Here is a 13,381-nt window from a genome sequence, read left to right as displayed (position 1 = left end):
TATTTGAAAAATTCACAAAAATGTATCCTTTCATTGGATAATAAGAATTTAAAATGGGGGGAAATATCATTATGAAATAAATGTTTTTCTCTAATACACATTGGCCACAATTAAGGACACCCTTTTATTGAATTATTTTTTAAACCTCCATTTGCCAGTTTAACAGCTCAAAACTGTCTCCTATAATGCATGATGAGGTTAGAGAACACCTGACAAGAGATCAGAGACCATTCCTTCATCCAGAATCACTCCAGACCCTTCAGATTCCCAGCTTCTCCTCTTCAGTTCACTCCTCTCATGTTCTGTATAGGGATCAGGTCAGAGGACTGGAATGGCTATAGCAGAAGCTTGGTTTTGAGCTCAGTGACCCATTTCGGTGTTGTTTTTGAGGCTTGTGTTTGGATTATTGTACGGTTGAATGATCCAAACATGGCCCATTATAAGATTTCTAACAGAGTCAGACACTTTTAGATTTTTTATCTGTTGGTATTTAATAGAATCCATGATGCCATGTGTCTAAACAAGATGTCCAGGACCTCCAGCAGAAATATAGGCCCACTAAATCAAAAATACAGCTGTACACATGGGGTACTTTTTATCCCTGTTTTCACCAAACCCATCTTGAGTGTTTACTGCTAAAAAGCTCATTTTTAGTTTCATCTGATCATAGAAGCCAGTCCCATTTGAAGTTCCAGTCGTGTCTGATAACTGAATATGCTTTAGTTTGTTTTTGGATGAGCTAGGAGAATTTTTCTTGAAACCCTCCCAAACAACATGTGTTGATGCAGGTTCTGTTTGACAATTTTATTAAAGGTTTTCTGAACCAGAAACTCAGCTATTTTCTGCTATTCTCCAGCTGTGATCCTTGGAGAGTGTTTAGCCACTCAAACTGACCTCCTCACCGTGCATTAGGATGATATAGACACACGTCCTCTTTCAGGCAGTTTTCTAACATTTTCTGTTGATTGGAAATTCTTAATTTTTGTCCTGATGGTGGAAATGGGAATTGTCACTACTCTAGCTCTTTTCTTAAAGCCACTTCACCAATTTGTGAAGCTCAATCATCTTTTGCTGGACATCATAAATATATTCTTTGGTTTTTCTGATTGTGATGGATGATTAAGGGCTTTTGGGCTGTGTTTTCCCTCCACTTTATATTTCTGTGAAACAGGAAATGGCTGGATAATTTCATGTTTATAATCATGCTGGAGTGCTCATAATTGTGAATATGAATGGGAATATACTTCAGAGATATTTTACTCATAAGAATTTCTAGGGGTGCCAATAATTGTGTCCAACGAGTATTTGAGAAAAACATTATGTTATTACATTATTACATTACATTATTCATAATGATATTTCCCCTCCGTTTTAAATTCTTATTATCCATTGAAAGGATACATTCTTGTGAATTTTTTAAATAAAAAATCAAAAGGATTAACAATGCAGATGAATTTTCACAGCCTTTTTTGATCATATTTGCCAAGGGTGCCAATATTTGTGGGCATGACTGTAATTACAAGAATCTGACAAACTTCTTAATATTCTATATGATGATTTACCAGCTTGCTTGCTGGAGCTTTTCATGTTTGCAATATTGAACTGCCTTTAGCAGCCTCCCTTCTCTCCTTCTCTCCTTCTCTCTGTCTGTCTTCTTTTTTTCTTTTTTTAAGTGTGCCAACAACAGTGAATTTTATGTTATTTATATTAGATCTGATCGGGTACAAAAATTTGATTAGGCATTCTAATTCTAAGACCATGGATATTTTGTTGTTATCACTTTTAAAAGACCGAGAGCAAATCATTACCGACAGAAATACAAAAACAAACTACCAAATTACTAATTCAGCGAATCATCCACTGATTTTAATGTGGATTGTAATGCATCTGCCTTAATGCAACAGGAATGTGGTCTCCACTCCACACAGAGAGCAGCACACTCAGATCATGAGAAATGCTGCGCAGCGGTGATTGGTGAGAGGGGCAACTCACCCGATGAGGGCAAAGGGGCAGTGGCTCTAGCCTCCATTTGTAATGTATGTTGTATGTTGTATGTAATGAAAGGCCATTAGAACTTGTGGTGGTTTCTATTGTTTTCAGCAGAGAAAAGACTGCAGTTTATCTGAACAATTGTAGTCTGGTACCCTGTCTGGAAGTCAGTCTGATCTATTTCTCATTCCTTATCCTTTAAGAGCCAGTCTTTGAAAAGAGAACATATCGGCTGACTAAAACGTCAGATTCAGCCGGTGAGATTTTCGGGAGAAGAACTGGCTCCCTTTATCGGAAGCACATCTCGGAGAGCTGCTTTAAAATGAGCAGTGTAGAACATCAACTGTCTGAAGAGTTCTGATAAGAATCCATTTTAGATATCGCCTGTCGTCATCAGAGCTGAGCCACATTACAACGTTTCTGACCTTACTCTGTTTGTTTATAAACCCCTAGACGCCTCTGTCTGTGTTTTCTCCCACTGACCTATTGACTATTATAGCAGAATAACAACTCAAAATCATGAATATCTTACAGATTGATGCTGAAACCGGCTGACGCATGTACAGGCTGCATGATATTTTTCTCCTGTTTTAATGATCTGATTGACACCCACTGTCAGCACTTAAATGAATAAGTGCAGAAAAGAGGCCAAAAGTTAATTTGTGCTGTTGATACAGAAAGGCTGTTCCTGACACATTTGTGGCATGTTTTCAAGTGCTTTTAATTGGCTAATGCTGACTAACCACTGACTATCTCTTATAATGTGACTCAGAATAGTGTTTGCCTCCTTATTGATAAAGGAATGTATGTGTGGCTTTGAATACAGAACAATGGGACTGCATTTGAAAATTGATCAGGTTTGACAGACGTTCTGAATAATGAATAAGGCATTATTTTCAGCATGTTTTGTATCATCTGTGTGATCTCAGGCTTTATAGAAATGAAGACAGGGGTGTATTACTTGAAAAAATATTTATTCATTATTGGTAACAACGCATAAAAAAAGCTCAACTGGCTCACAAATTCATGTGCATTTTGGTGTAAATCACCATCAGTATTTGTAATTTTTTTATGTATAATAATAAATCCATTACAAAATGTTACAAATGTGCTTGTATCGAGGATTACTGAAGAAATAGTGAGGCTTAGAAGTGCAGTGGTGAAGGAAAGTGCCTACATGTAATATCTGCAAGAGGTCATGATGCTTAAAATTACTAGAAAATCTCAGTCTAATTGTAAAACTTCAGAGTGTTTCTACAGTTCCCCAACTTGAATGAACTTAAAATGAATCCAAGTTAGTTTGTGTAAAGCTTTGCTAAATTAGTACATTATGTAACACTGATGTCTGATTTTCTTGTTTCTCAATTACATCTTTGACACATTTATTTTTGTCGTGGCAATCAAAGGATGTGCACTGCGGATAAAAAAAAATGCTTAGACAAAGTCTTATAAAAGAGACAAATGTATTAAAATATGTTTGATTATTGCAAAAAATTGCATTGTTTTACATAACAGTGGACAGCCTGCATTAAAAAAGAGAACGATCTTGTTTTTCTCAGTTTCTTTGTTATTCAGTCTCCTCAAATCACCTCCTCTGAGTCACAACCTAAAAAAAAATACCCACAAAAGAACCTGTCATTTAGTTTAGCTCTATTTCACATTCATATTCCATTCCATTGATCAAGCCTATGAGACCTCTGACATCCGTGTGCCTGTTTTGCTGTGACAAAGAATAGCGAACAATGTGTCTTTTCATTTACAGCTTGCAAGCCGTGTGTTGTCATGATTTGTCATGGATCCAACGTTGTTTTTGCTTGAGCTCTGTGGGTGCATGAGCATGTGTGTGTCTGTCTGTGATGGATGCCCACATGTCTTTCGTTCAGGTTATCTGTCCATCTGCTCTTCTTCTTCCTGGACTTCTAGAATAATTGGAGAAACAGAAAGCTCCTGAGTCTAAAATATTAAAAGATGTTATCACTTGCTTATTGGCTAGATATATATCTCACAATGAGTGCAGTTGTATTGGGTGGAGAGCAGAGCGCACATAAAGCAATGTACTGCAACTTAATGAGTGTCAAGAAGTCTAATCATTTTAATCATTTCAAATCACAGTACATTGCTTCTGTACTGTTGCTCCTGTTACGTCACCAAGGTTTGAGTGCCCTCTGCAGGCTGCAAAGAGAATACATACAGTATAAGACATGTTACTAAATGGTTCAAAAACACTATAGATTTTATAATGTTTAGGATGACTTCCTAAACATAATTGCTTCTTCTGTTGTTGTAAATGCTTTTTTTATTATTATTATAATTTGTATTCAAACTAAAAAATTATAAGAATTTTAAATAGGAGTATGTATTGTAGCCTTTTTAATGTTGTAATACATTTTAGCATAAAATCTTTTTAGCTTGTAGAGTTGGCCTGATCCTTTTATTGTAGATATATAGGCTAATATCAGTCATTTGTCTCTGGTATGGGCCAGAATTTCAGTATGAGTGCATCTCTGATTAATTTATTCTATTTTTTTACTCAATGTCCCAAATGGAAATAAACACTGAATTGTGACTTTTATTGGATTCAGGGTTAATTTGACTTACCTGTTCAGATTGTGTAAGAGGGTCCTGTAATGTGCAGTGTGTCTGCTATAGTAGTCTGAGCAGTGGATGAACCATCAGAACCAAAGTAAGAAGGGAACATAGAGGCGTTGACTGAGATGCCTAAAATTATAATAATAAAAAAGGCATTGCATCAATATACTGCTGCTGAACACGCTTGAGATTTTGAGGATGCTTGTGGTTGAAGTGAAAGACTCAACTATAAAAAATAAAAAAAAAGATTCTGTTTAATGTATTAAAGGGATAGTCTACACAAAAATAGATTGTTGGTGAAAATCAGTATTACCAACATTCTGTAAAATGTCTTCTTTTCCACAGAAAAAAGAAATTCATACAGCGTTGGAACAACATGAGGGTGAGTAAATTAATTCTCAATGTTTAATGGACAATCCTTTTAAAGTACAATATTTGAGTTGTGAGCTGGATAACACTTTTGTAATGCTTGCTGTGTGGTAGAGTACTTCTTATCTTCTTTAATATAGTTTTAACAACATTAAGATTTTTGCTTCTCTAATGTACTTCCAGCAGTCTGGTTTGTACATTTGATGCTAGTTGCTGACACAATCATTAAGTGAATCATGCGCTTTAGTGTTTTATAGTTCTCTCCACTATGTGGAGCAGTGTGACCAAGTGTTTTGTTTTTTCAACTGAAATGCATTTGCATTCTCCCAGGAATTCAAATGACTTTGTATAATTAGTAGCTTGTTTAATTAAATGTGCATGCTTAAATAGGTTGAGTGTTGCACCTCTGGGACTGTCTTTCCCTCCGCATTTCCTCTATTTGCAGATGCCTTCCTTTTACGCAGTGCAGAACCATTGTTTAACTTCCCCACACACGAGGATAAGAAGCAGATGGAGGAAGGGATTCAGGTTTTTTTCTTTTTTCTTTTTTTATATATACATATAATGGGACACCTGTTTACATTCATGTTCACTCCCAGTTTGTCACATCAGCAGGTCTATAGTGTCTCATCAGACACACCGCAGCTAATCTAATACAAAATGACATTTCACCTAGCAGAGTTTTATTGCACTCATTAAACATGAATATTAGCTCCTCCACTGATATTTTCACAACGTACAGTGCTGGCATTAAATATATAGAGATGGGTATTTCATTTCTAATCACCACATAGCATTTATGTGTTTTATGGAAGCGATGTGCTCTTGAAATCGTCCAGATATGCTAAAAGGTCAGCAACTCAGAATTTCACAATGTTTGTTTCTTTTCCTGGGGTGTAAGAACAGGTCAGTGACATATTTCTCTCATATTTCACAGAAGATAACACTTCTCTGTTATTGAGCAGATTTATCATTTATTTGTCGTTTTGTGAATACAGGGTTTAAGATGCTGAACATCTGACCTCAGCTAAGTCCTGTGTGGAGGAGTTCTGTCCGCCCACAAAAATGGTAAAGTAAGCCAGCCCCCTTTCATAATCTCATCTCAAAGACACAAGGCCTTTGTTTCTAAGGAAAGATAAACCACATTACTCAGGACTGTATTGGCTGTGACACGTGCGAGTGTTTTGTGTATTCAGCATTTTGTAATGCATCAAGATGTATATAATGTAATGCAACAGAAGTGGTTCAAGAAATACCTGATCCGTATCAAAGATTGTGGGCTCAGTAGGCTCTTCTTCACCTCCAAAGGTTTCTGTTTCTGTTCCGTTTTCCATTAAATACTTCTCTAGTTCTTCACTGCTGACATTGCCTAGAGACACAAATACAGTGGGTCATAAAAACCATGCAAATAAATAAACACATACATTACTGTACTGTTCAAAGGTTTGAGGTATTCCTTTTAATGTATTTGTAATAAGTAAAACAAGTACTGTTTTAATATATTTTCAAATGTAATTGATTGTAACTTTGCTGAATAAATGTATGACTTTAATAAAGTATTTTCATTAAGATTCATAAAATGTACAAAGTATGAAATCTATCTACAAAAGACATCATATGTATAATATATGCTGATTATCACTGATGATGTTTAGTATATTGGTAGGCTCTTTTAATTCATTCCTATAGTTATATATTAAGACTTTTCTTGTCCCATTAGACTGAATTTGCTAGATAATTCTTAGAATTTTATAAATTATTTTATGAGATTTTCAAAAACAGTTATGTATTTTAATAATTTTAAGGGGAAAAGTCATTTTACAACTATATGGCAAACCAAAAACCCTGTCTTTTGGACATTTCTCATATTTTTCCACACAAATGTTTGCATAATTAGTTTATGACTAAGATTTATTTTAAATCATAATAACTAGGGGGTCTATGACTAGAATAATGGGGGAACTCTGGCACACTTGCCATTAGCTTATATACTTACTAATCTGATCAAGTCTGAGGAACATAATGGCCAAATTTAAACAAACCTTATGTAAATGTGAAACATCTTAGGTAATAAAATGTGCAATGATGTTAAAATGTGAAAATTGAAAACCTACTGAAGAACCAGACGTCGAATGTTGAATTGTAGTCATACTCCGGGGTTGGAGTAGTATCGTAGTCCGAATTATATTGGTCCTCCTCGACAGCTGCGAAAACAAAGCAGATTCGATTCAGTTATTATTTATGAAAAACATGAAATTTTACATGGAAAGCAATGCAGAGGTCAGTTTCTGGACAGATCACTCATCCTGTCTGTCCTTCTGATGGTCTTACATTCACACCAGTCACACAGTGACTGTCACAGCATGTTAGCCATCAATTATGACTTGTCTTCATTTCACAAATACAATTAATGCTTTGAACATTATCTGGCCATCTTTACTGCATCACCGCTCAGTCACCTCACTGAACCATAGAGGACATTGTTTTCCATTGAAAAGAAGCAGTGTCAGTAACTTGAGATCTTTGTATTGCTTCTCACATACTATTGCCATTTGTCAGTTATGTGAGACTATTCACCATGACATTTCTTTTTTCCCAAGCATCCTGTCTTTTGGTGACATATGTGATACTGTGAGATTACTAGAGCCTGAGATGTTAATGAATGTAGAGCCGGCAGTAACATCTGTGAAGCTGGTTCAGTCAGGCTCAAGAGGTCAGGAAGACGTTTGGTTATTTCTCACAATTTATGTAGATTTGATAACTTGCTGCTAGTGTGACTCACCATTTAAATTTTGGGCTCCGTAAAACGTTTTTGAAAGATGTCTCTCGTGCTTATCAAGGCTGTATTTTTGATGAAAAATACAGCAAAACAATAATATTGTGAAATATTATCACAATAAAAAAAATATTTTATTTATTTAAAAATGCCAATTATTCCTTTGATGGCAAAGCTGAATTTTCAGCAGTTATTACGCCAGTCTTCAGCGTCACATGATCCTTCAGAAAACAGTAATGTGCTGAACTGGTGTTCAAGAAACATTTCTTATTGTTATCAATGTTCAATTCAGTTGTGCTGCTTAATATTTTCATGGAAAGTGTAATACATTTCAGGATGTTTTGATGAATAGAATGTACAAGTATTAATTTCTTACATTTTCAAAAAAGAAAGAAAAAAAAACACATACAGACCCAAAATATTTGAACAGTAGTGTATGTTATCTAACAGATATTTTCAAAGTGAAATTAATGAGATCCAAACTGTGTTTTATTCTTGGAATGCTTGGAAAAGGAAACCGTTTTTCTTAATTCAGTAACAGGCAGACATGGAGCATCTGTTTCATGATCAAGGCTGGCACTATAAAAAACTTGATTGATGATTATTCCTCAGGATCATATGGAAATCTTCTAAACCTTTGGGTCAATGTCTATTTATGGGACTTAAGACCCCTGGATACACAGGAGTCCCTTAAGTGCTGACCCTCTACAGAACTCAGTTTTAAACTACAGAGGATGGGAACTGACCCGAGAATCTACTTCCTCAGGCTGAAAAAAGGAATTTTCCTTTTACATGTTATTCATTTATGCAGCTGTTTAGAGAAGACCAAGGTGATCGGTGTCAGTATTTTTTTCTTGAGGGAATGTGAATGATATCCAGACTACGAGTTGAGCCCAAGAAGCCCATCTCATATGCCTTAGGCTTATCTGGATTTGTCTGACTCTATTTACTTTGAAATTTTAAGGAAGAAAGGTAAATATCAGATGTCGGAGCAGAAAAACCTAACAGATTTCCAGTTTGTCATTTACACCTAGACACAGTGTACATATATAGTGGTAACCTTCAATGTTTTCCCTAAGGAACTATTTCTGTCTGATTTAATCTTTAAATGTTGGTTTCAGTCAGGTGAATACTCTGTTGACTCATCGTTACACAACACTAGATATCTGTTCACGCAAAAGGATAACTGAAGCCAGTACTATTTCCGCTAGTTTCATACAAAGAGCCATATCAGGAATCTATGGTAGTCCATTTCCACCGCATGAGAAAAAAAAGTCATGCTTTGGTAAATTATGATTATGACATTAAAAGTTGAAATTATGAGATAAAAAGTCAATTATGGCATTAAACATTACTTACATTAACATTAATTCTAAAGATTTCAGTTTTTGTTTTTGTAATCATTGAGGTTATTTTAGATACAAAACACATTACATTATTTCTTAGTGTAGAGGAGTGTGTTTGATGGACAGCATCATAGAACATATTATAACCCTAAATGTTTTGCCACACATGACCAAGAAATGACACTTGGTCTTTAGGTTATGGATGTTTGCAAGAACATTATGACTCTAAACCTTTTCCCAGACTCACCTTGCTTTATCATATCAATCATCCCTGAAGGAACAAGCAATAAGAAAGCTCTGAGTAGTTCTTTCTTACGCTGCACCATCCTCTATAACAAGTTCTTCTTGACCTTTACAAACAAGTCATGATCAAACATGCAATAATGCATTCATACTTCTTTGGAGACTGTCATCTATAGGATATCTGTAAGCATAATGTTTTCACTTTCTCTCGAGATTCGTGGGAAACAAGGCAGAGTTAATACCTGGATCAACACCAATAAACATGTGGTACCATAAACAGCATGAGGCTAAACGCTTCTAGCTATCAGTGAGTGGGATGTCTGGTCAGGTCTGTGTTAAGTATGCAATGTGCTGTTTATTTAAATGTCATCATCCCCTAGAGTAAAGCAGTCACTGTCTATTAAGTTCCATCTGAATACTGCAAATGGAGTCCTGTGTAAGTCCACAACTCACAACTGGGTTCTTATCCAAACATTATCGTGCCCCTTAATCAGATAGCTTTGCCAAATAAAGAAACAAAAATAACAGTGTTGTGTTTTGTCTACAGATTGACATGGTGTATTTTAGGGTGAAGGTATTCACATGCCCTACTAAATTAGTTTTTCTTTCAACTTCTCCTTTAGTGAGGAAAGTGAATGAAGCTGAGCTGTGAACCTATGGCTCAAACACATGGTTTTCACAAGTTTTACCCCATTATATTAGTCTTTATCCCTAACACTTATTATCCTTGTGCCATTGCCACTGAGATATGAGCAAAATTCCAGAGTTTAGACGTTCAGTGTACTGTCTGGCTTTCACCCAACTTCATGTTCTTAGTATAGACTATAAAACCCAACCTGGTCACACCAATCAAACAGAGCAAACAAGCTGGAACACGAACGCTAAAATAGACGACAGCAATGAAAGCTGGGAACAAACCTCAGAAACATTATTTAAACTAAGAATATAGTGCTTTGAAGCTGAGATGGACATTTCATAGCAGTCACTGACAAACATCGTTTCTTGTGAGGCATTGGGAAATTTAGTCAGGCGGAACTTGACCCTTCAACTCCCACCAACCACCATCAGTCATTCAGAGCCCCCAAACTTGTGATTTCAAGATGTTATCCCAAACAAATGTCAAAACAACCATGAGCCTAAAAATTCACTCTCATAATGATTTTGGCCAACCCTTATCGCTTTACCCAAACCCCAGGAGGTGGTGGGTTCAGTCCAACAGTAAAACCAGCATGCATGTTACTCATCTCATGACATCTGCTTTATTAATTCTCAGGTTATCTTCTGTTTTCCAGTAATTCATTCATAAAATCACAAGACTCTTGGCAAATTTGTTCACATCTCCCGGGGCAGTCTGCCAAGTGCTCGGTTGAACACATTTCAACGTAAATTTTCTGTGCACTGAAAGCAGACAACACATTAGTTCATTCCTCTGGTGTTTACCAGGAATAATGTGGCTGTTTGTAAAGTTTGACACCTTGTGTATAGTAGTTTGGGGGTAAATCTTTTCTGTGAAGGTTTTATTCTTGCGAAGGATATCATTCAGTCTTCTACTCCTAATTATCACTTATTGTAGTCATGGATGTTCTGTCACTTCCTCAGCACAAAAGAACAAATTCCTGCTTGTTTCTGTTGGTAGTCAATGAACAAAAAAAGAGAAGGAAGTCAGAGCTGTGAGTGTGCGTCGACAGAAAACAGCTGCGCAAGGGACACGGTGGGATTACTTTGCCCTCGTGATTGTTATGACCCCCTGGGGCTGTCTGTCATGCCAAAGAGTTATCACTGTCGTACAACTCTATAAAGATGCACTGAATTTGTCACTGAGCATTTTCCAAACTAAGTTATCTCCAACTGAGTTTCAAGAGCTAACTTTAGAAATGAACAGGATTCAACTGATGGTGACTTAATACTGTTTCTTCTTTTGTTCCAAGTAATTTTGTGCTATGCTTTTTTCAGACAGTTTTGTGGGCAACTTTTTTTCCTCTCCTGTCTTTTAAATCCCTATTTATTTTCCCTCTTCTGTTTTTTTAAATCACAATTTAACATTTAGATGTTACCACATGTTTGCCTCATTTTCATTGTACCTGCTGCAGATGACTAACCAAAGACTGAGAACGTAGAAGACACAAATCAAAACCAGATTCTCAACGCTCCCTTTTCCTGTCAGTGGATTTTTGCATGTTCAGGCATTTTTTAATGTCTTAAATTCAGTATAGTGACAAAATGGTAAGCTATTTAACCTTTATCAAGCAAAATGCATTTGGTTACAACAACAAAATATGCATTTCTTTCTTTCTTTCTTAGGAACATAAAAGATAAGTTCTGAAAAATGTCTCAATGGGTTTTTGTCTATACAGTGAAAGTAAGTGGGGCCCGGTGTTCTTTTGGACCCCATTGACTTTCATTATATTAACAATTAAAACAGTTCAGACATTGTGTATACTATATTATTTTGTGTTCCACGGAGGAAATAAAGTCATATAGGTCTGGAACAACACAAAGGTGAGTACATTTTTTTCATTCATTTTTTCAATATAATTTTTTTTGTAAAATCCCCAAAACAACTGCAAGATCCCACTTTGTACAGTGTTCTCAGCCTCAAATACAATAACACATGCAAACATCTTTTCAAAAGCAAATCTTTTTTATATATAACGTCCCCTAGGAGCATTTTTGCAACTTTATCTCACACTAGATCTGTGCCTCATTCCAAACATTCACACATAGCAATTCCCCCATTAAAGACATAATCAATCTCAGCCTCGCTCTCTCTCTCTCTCACACACACACACACTCACCCAAGCAGAGCGGCAGCAGTAGGAGAGCTCCTGCCAAACACACTGATATCATCACACAGTGGTGAGGTAGTCTTGCCATGTCGCTCTAAACGTGTTGATGTGTGTATGTGCAGCCTCCACGCTGTGCCTCTGAAAGACTGCAGCATGTGAGGGAGTGTGAGGAGAGGAAACCGCCAGGAGAAGGGGTGGGAGGAAGGGGTAGGAGGGGGTGGGAACTCCAAAGTTTAAGATGCCTCATTCATCTGTTAACTAGAGCACCGCCTTTAAACAATACTACAGTGATTGTCTCAACCCTGAAAGTGGATTTGCACCATAGTATTCTCATAATAGCATCATAATTCTCATTCATTTAAGCAGATTATTTGTAGTAGTATGAATTTGATGACAGGCAGTGAGATGTGAAGAGTCAGCCAGGGTTGGGATCTGGGTCACAGAGCCCACGGAAAGGTCAGTGAAGATGTTGGTAGGTCAGCAGATCTAAATGTCATCCAGGCAGCTGTGTGACTCTGGTGTTGTATCTGCTGTTTGTCAACTGGCCTTGAATAGTGATAAACTTTCTGCTGCCTGCTGTGCAGTTAATGGTTCGGAAAGGATATTTCAAGATCACTTAACAAAGGCATTTAATGCAAGAAACTTCTTACAAAACATTGCATGTTAGGTGTTATCATAGTTTTCTATACATGATTCCATGATAATATGTTAATGTGTACCATGGTAGTACCACAGTAGTATTTTAAGCACTTTACAAGGTTTTCAAACCTTTTAATGCCAAAGACCCTAGCTCCAAACCAGCCTTATGCCGCGTTTCCACCGAAATTACCCGGAACATTTGTACCAGGAACTTTTTTTCCCAGGAACTTTTCTCCCCCCAGACCTGTTGCTTTCTGCGTTTCCACCGCGGTGTAAAGTACCGGGTAGATTAGGCAAATAGACTGGTGACGTAGGTCTGCGCGCGTTTCTCAATACAAAGTACCTCTGATAAAAAAAAAAAAAAAGTATGCTGATTTTGGACGTGCATCCTTGGTAGTTGGTTCAGACTTTGTGCATTCGTCTCGGGAGTGTGATGTCCGCGACGACGCAAGTCCGGTAAATCTATAAACAGCAGCGTACTTGATAACTTCAGTCTGCTCGTCATGGCTACTGCATATTTCCTTACTGTATATTTACAATAAAACGAAATATGATATCAAATACCACTGCCTCCTTTCGTTTTCATTTAAGCATAATAACAACTGCAGAAATGTAGTTAGTTCAGGGAAATGTGTATATGCAGC

This window comes from Carassius auratus, chromosome 19, assembly GCF_003368295.1.
Source record: "Carassius auratus strain Wakin chromosome 19, ASM336829v1, whole genome shotgun sequence".
In the NCBI taxonomy this organism is placed as follows: domain Eukaryota; kingdom Metazoa; phylum Chordata; class Actinopteri; order Cypriniformes; family Cyprinidae; genus Carassius; species Carassius auratus.
The sequence above is the reverse complement of the archived record's forward strand: the minus strand, read 5'-3'. Positions refer to the sequence as shown.